The 6999-nt window shown below is 45.0% G+C and overlaps 1 pseudogene; it reads right to left on the bottom strand.

Annotated features, from left to right (window-relative positions):
* Positions 1–331: 331 nt before the first annotated feature.
* Positions 332–1717, bottom strand: LOC102825276 (annotated as a pseudogene).
* Positions 1718–6999: the final 5282 nt, after the last annotated feature.

Genomic DNA, 6999 nt, shown 5'->3' with positions numbered 1-6999 from the left:
TACACTTAACTCTTTAATCCACACTGAATTTGTTTTGGGATTAATGCTCTGAACTGCAAGGTTGGCAGTTCAAGCTCACCAGCTGTTCCTCGGAAACCCTATAGAGGGTTGCTATGAGTTGAAACCAACTCTGTGGCACTGAACAACAACAACAACAACAAAAGCTTTATTATTTCTTTCTCCTCGTGTCTCTGGGCTTACTTTGCTGCTCTTTATCTAATTGTTGGAGATACTGGGCTAAGATGTTGATTTTGGTTCTTTCTCTTTTTGATCCAAGTTTTATTGGCTTCTCATTCCACAAAGAGGACCCCCATTCTGCTGCTTCAGTGCCTCAGAACTTTGTGCTGTTGGTCTCAGACACCACTTTGCCATCCACAGTCCTGCGGGTGCTGCTGGTCTTGTGGATGGCTTGCATGGAGTGTCACCTGGACTGAAGTCTACCCCATCTTCCAGCAGCTGGCAGTAAGTGGTGATGTCAGCCTCCAACTTGACCTTGATGCAGGGATTTGTACTCCTGGGCCTGGCGTTGCCCCTTTTCCTGGATCTGTACCAGTTCTGGCTCCAGGCACAGCAGAACTTCACTGAGCCGCTCCATCTGCATGGCGTAGGGGTCCTCCACCTCCCGTAGGGCGCTGTCCACGCTGGCCTTCAGATTTCTTATTGAGTCCAGGTCAGTTTCCAAGGACTGGGCTGGATATCTGAGCTCTGTGAGTGTCATCTCAGCAGCTCCTATCTCAGCAAACTGAGAGGTGACCCCTTGGGTACCATCCTCCATGTGCTGGGTCCAGTACGTGTCCAGTTCCTCTTGATTTTTCTGAGTAAGCTTGTCATACTGGGCATGCTTGTCAGCCATGATCTTGTTGAGGTCCTGAGATTTGGGGACATCCACCTCTGGGCTTGTAAGGAGCTCTGGTAGTGTAGTAGTTATGAATTGGGCTGCGAACCGCCAGGTCAGCAGTTCGAAACTACCAGCTGCTCCACAGAAGAAAGATGAGACGTTCTGCTCCCGTAAAGATTTACAGCCTTGGAAACCCTGTACAGGGTCGCTATGAGTCAGAACCAACTCAATGGCACTTAACAACAACCACCACCTCTGGGCTTGTAGTCCCTCTACTTCCTCCTCATGGTTCTTCATGAAGAGCCTTAATCCCTGACTCCGGTTGGAGCCTAGAGTCATTGGTGTCATCGACAACCTTGTGGAGCTTGTGCATGTTGCTCTCCACAGACTGGCACATGGGTAGCTCTGTCTCACACTTGACTCTGAAGTTATCAGTAGCCAGCCAGGCGTTGTCAGTCTGCAGAATGATACCGACATTGTCCACAGAATTTTCCAAGATCAGAGCCTTCAGCTCCTTGATGGTCTCAAAGTATTGACTCCAGTCACTGACCTGGGGTCCCTTCTTCTCCAGGTCTTCCTGGAGTTTGCTCTCCAGGCTTCTCACTCTTTCCAAGTAGCAGGCCAGGTGGTCATTCAGGTCTTACATGGTCTCCTTATTGCCATGGATGCCCCCGATTCTCTCAAGACCCCTGGTCACCCTCCCAGCTACTTCCCAGCCCAGTCGCCCTCGAAGCTGCTAGAGTGGGACATGGAGATCCGGGAGGTCAAGCCACCAGTGCCTGCATTGATGCTGGCTGTGCTGCTGGCTGGCTGGACTCACTGACTTGATGACCAGATGGAGCCCAGGTACTGATAGTTGGTAGAGAAGGCACCAAACATGTGGCGAAGCTCATGCTGTCTAAGGAACAAGATGAGCTGCCAGGACACAGACTGGACTCAACTCTCTCATTTTTAGACGTGTGCATTTATTGCTATAAATTGTCCTCTGAATGCTGCTTTTGCTGTGTCCCCAAGGTGGTAATCTTCATGAGAGTACATTGTCAGGTCTTTCTCTTGTGAAGTGGCTGGTGAGTTTGAGCCACCAACCACTCAGTTGGCAGCTGAGCGTTTAGGCAGTGCGCCACCAAAGCTTCTGCAAGTCTACATTTGATAGGAGAAACCCAAATGTCCACGTTTTCAGCTCTTGTAACAAAAGCACATTTTCAAGTAAAAAATCGTATTTCTTAACAAAGCAGTGAGTTTATAACCCATGGGATAGTAACATATATCAGTTGGATTAGAAGCCATAGGAAAAGTGATCTTCCCATTTTTCTCGTTTTGTGATTCTATAAGATTAAATGAGTGAATGCAGTAGCACTGTAGAATATGCACCGAACTGTGAGCCACAAGGTCCATGGTTTAAGCCCACCAGCTGCTCCGTGGGAGAAAGATGAGACTTTCTATTCCTGCAAAGATTTACAGCTTCAGAAACCATATACAGGGTCATAATGAGTTGGAACCAATACAAAGACAACGACAAGAAGATCAAATGAAAGACCCACTCTGTTATTATCACTGCATTCAGTGACTGCTTTTACTGTTAGCGCCAATAATAGCATTGTGCCCTGTGAGCATGTGTATAATGTGGACAATACACATCTTTCTGGGGGATGCTATCTTACTGCTGCCACCTAGTGGAGACTCTGGTCTCACCAATATTGAGGAGGAAGCTTTTACATTTAAATTAGCTCCAAATAGCTAATCTCATTCATTGTAAGTGCCAGCACTGCAACTTTTGTGGCTCTAGGTGTGTTTTCAGAAGGGAAAAGGCTTAGCTTCCTGAAAATTATTAAAGCCTGAAAGGATTCATTATTTGTCCTGCATGACTTAGAAGTAGCAAAAGAATGCTTACCAACACTGCCTCTTTCCTCTACCCCAAGACACCCCTTCTCTTTGGCCATTTTAAATCAGAAACAGGCCCAGCAGCCATGAAATCATGTCCAAGGAACCTCAGACCTGCCTCTGCTCCGCTTCCAAGCGAGATAGCTGAGCTTCTGTTTGCAGTCAGCTGCACGGGAGAACAGACTCTGTGTCCTAATGCCCATCGTGTACCCAGCCAAAGGCAGAGGCTGGTTAATTACAGGGTTCTGAGACTTCATGTCAGTGCTCACATTGTCATGGTTCCTGGTGGTATCCTGTTCAATCTGTGGGTAATTAATCCATCAATCAATGCTGCTTCCGTTCAAGTTCACAGCACATTTCAGCACAGCCCACCAGGCAAGACTTCGGCCAGCTCCAGTGGTCTAGCTCTGCTCGCCCTCCTCCCTAGGTGGTCTCTCTCACATCAGTGACCACACTGGAGCTACAATAAACTGACCACCTTGCTAGGCAGTGCTGAAGGCAGCCCCTCTGCCAAGGGACAGAACATGTAGAAAACCCATCCTGGAAGGGGCACAGGTGCAAACAACGCGTCAGGGAACCTCAAGAGAAAGCATCAAGAGAAGATGGAAGGAACACAGCGTCACTGTACCAAAAAGAAATGGTTGATTTTCAACCGTTTCAAGGGGTAGCATATGATCAAGAGCCAATGATACTGAGGATGGAAGTTGCATTGAAGGAGTTGGCAAAGAACAAGGCACCAGGAATTGATGGACTACAAATTGAAATCTTGGTAAGAATTTTTCACTATTGAATCATAAGAATCTTATCCCCATCTCCTTTCACCAGACCCATGAGACAAGATGAAAACTATTCAGTGGGGATTCTATTCCATGAACTTCTTGAAGACAACTTTATACATATACATACAAATATATAATCCAAATACACACAAAAATATGCATGCATATATACATGCACACACATATACATTCATACATATCAGGAGGCATCAAAATGTTTGTGGGAAAATAGAATTGAAAGATAATGAAATTTTTCCATGAACTTTTTGGTGCCTCCCCACATGTACACACACATACACATGTGCCCATACATACATGTGCCCATACACACATGCACGTACATGCTCATACATACATGCACGTGTGCACGCACACATGTACACACATACACACATGCCCATACACACACATGCTTCTCGTGGCTGTCACTGAATGAGTATTTCAATGACACAAAAGGAGTTTGTTTATAGGAAACTTAAATTTTTAAACAGGAGAATGACCTGAGATTATGTAGTATTTATGAAGGTTTAATAAGACTGGCTTATAAATAGCAGATCAGAATAAGCTATGGATAACACTGTGAAGAAGGGGAATTCCAGAACATTTTATTGTGCTCAGGCAGAACCTAGTACACAGATCAAGAGGCAGCCGTTCCAGTAGAACAAGGGGATACTGAATGGTTTAGAATCAGGAAAGGTGTGAGACAGGGTGGTATCCTTTCACCATACTTATTCCGTCTGTATGGTGAGTCAATAATCCAAGAAGCTGGGTTATATGAAGAAATATGTGGCATCAGGATGGAGGAAGTCTCATTAGCAATCTACAATATGCAGCTGATACAACCTTGCTTGTTGAAAGCAAAGAGGACTTGAAGCATTTACTGATGAAGATCAAAGACCACAGCCTTTGGTATGGGTTATACCTCAACATCAAACAAAACCCCTCACAACTGTGTTAAAAAGCAACATCATGATAAACAGAGGAAAGATTGAAGTTGTCAAGGGTTTCGTTTTACGTGGATCCACAATCATTGTTCCTGGTAGCAGTAACTGACACGAAAGCAGAAATCAAATGACATGTTGCATTAGACAAATCTGCCTTGAAAGACCACTTAAAGGGGCTAAGAAGCAAAGATGTCCCTTTGAGGATTAAGGTGTACCTGATCAAACCATGGTCCTTTCGATCACCTCTCCTATTCATGTGAAAGCTGGACAGTGAATGAGAATGACCAGAGAAGAATTGATGCTTTGGAATGATGTGGTTGATGGAGAATATTAAATGTACCATGGGCTGCTAGAAAAACAAACAAATCTGCATTGGAAGAAGCACAGCCAGGATACTCCTTAGAAGCGAGGATGGTGAGATTTTGTCTCATGTACTTTGGACATGAAGGAGCTCTGGTAGCGTAGTGGTTATGAATCGGGCTGCTAACCTTAGGGTCAGCAGTTCGAAACTACCAGCTGTTCCACGGGAGAAAGCTGAGGCTTTCTGCTCCCATAAAGATTTACAGCCTTGGAAACCCTGGTACAAGGTCGCTATGAGTCGGCACCGACTCCACAGCACATAATAACAACAGCTTTGGACATGGTATCAGGAGAGAAGGGCTCTGGAGAGGACACTGTGCTTGGTATCGTAGAGGGTCACCAGAAGAGAGGAGGGGCCTCAATGAGATGGACTGACACAGTGGTTATGACAGTAGCTTTGACAGTGGATTCAAACATAAGAACAATTGTGAGGATGGGGCTTGACTAGAAAGTGTTTCCTTCTGTTGTACATAAGGCTGCTGTGAACTGAAATGTACTAGATGTCAGCTAACAACAGCAGACTTTACAAAAGCCGGTCATTTTCCTAGAGTTTCTGGGTGGGTTCCAATCATCAACTACTTGCTTAATCGCCCTGGTTTCATGAGAAGTCCTGCTGCTGAGTGGCTTCCAATTCAGACTGAGCCTACAGGACCCAACACAAGTACCCCATAGTTTTCCAAGTCTACAAATCTTTTAGAGGCAAACTGGAATATCATTCTCCTGTCTCAGTGGCTGGTGGGTGAGCTGGTGGGTTCGAACCACTGACTTTTAGGTTTGCAGCTGAGCACTTAATCTCAGTGCCATTAGGGCACTCCTGACATCGCATTGATTCTGACATAAAGAGACCCTGTATAGGTTTTCTAAGACTATACATCTTTATGGGAACATAAAGATTTGGCTGGTGGTTTGAACTACTGATCTTGTGATTAGAAGACCAGTATTTATCCTACCGCAACACACCAGGGTTCCTTCTGAAAGATGCTGCTCTTATTATCAAGTGCTGGTTCAAGCTCACCAGCTGCTCCTTGGAAACCCTATACAGGGTCACTATGAGCTGGAACCGACTTATCAGCACTTAAAAGCAATGGCATAATTAGCCATGTGGCGAAGAATCCTTTGGACACCATGATGGTCTCTTGTTGATGATCTCCCCCATCCCAGGATTTGGCTTTGTTCTGGCTCTATCCTGTTTAGGACTTAATAAAGTGGAGCCTGGTATGGCACGATAGGATTGGCACTGAACCGCTGATCACAAGGTAAGCAGTTCAAACCCACTAGCTACTATCGGAAACCCTATACAGGGTCACTATGAGTTGGAACCCACTCAATAGCACAAAACAACACGGGGTCTCTATAAAATATGTTTGAATTTGGGGTCTTTTTTCCCCTTTTTGTGTTGTTGTTAATTGTCGTCGAGTCAGTTTCGACTCATAGCATCCCTGTTCAGGGTTTCCAAAGAGTGGCTGATGGGTTTGAACCAACAACCTTGCAGTTAGCAGTGCTTAGCGTACAGGGTCATATCAGAACAGATGGAAAAACTTGAGAACGCATATGGTGATGGCTGTACTCCATGTGTTTCTGAATTGTACATTTAAGAAATGGTTGAATAGTGAAAAGCATATACGAGCATTTCACCAGAGTAAAAAAAATTTAAACAATTTTTAAAAATTACCTTTATAACTGATTGTGAGGGTTGTAAATGTAAAGGTAGACTTTTGTAGCAAGGAGGGGAGTGATTAACTTTTCAATCTAGGAATGGAGGTCTAGGGACCATCAAGGTAGAAGAGCAAGAGCGGAGAGCGGGACCCTACCCAGGGAAGCAGTGATGCCTGAGATGGAGGCAGAGACGATGACGTGGAGAGATGGAATGGCTGGAGACTTGAGATCCAGAGAGGGAGAGGGGCTGTGTGCTGACAACCAGGGAGTGGGAGGAGGGTGGGGGTGGGCAGGCTTGTAGGATATACCCTTTGGTTGGTTGATGATGCCTGGAGGGGATTGTAACCATTGCAATGAAACAATATACGATAGGATGAATGTAAAACTAATGTTCTCCCATGTAAACTATCACATAATTCACAATAAAACGTTTTTTAAAAATTCCCTTTATATCCTAGTTAAAGAGTTTATTGGGAAAGAGAAAGTATGGGGGAAATACCTGCTCAGAATGTGGAATTTGCCACAGTAACTCTGGCTGATA

The sequence above is a fragment of the Chrysochloris asiatica genome, unplaced genomic scaffold (genome assembly GCF_000296735.1).
Source record: "Chrysochloris asiatica unplaced genomic scaffold, ChrAsi1.0 scaffold00005, whole genome shotgun sequence".
Taxonomy (NCBI): Eukaryota; Metazoa; Chordata; class Mammalia; order Afrosoricida; family Chrysochloridae; genus Chrysochloris; species Chrysochloris asiatica.
Note: the sequence above shows the minus strand (reverse complement) of the source record. Positions and strands in the feature narration are given on the sequence as shown.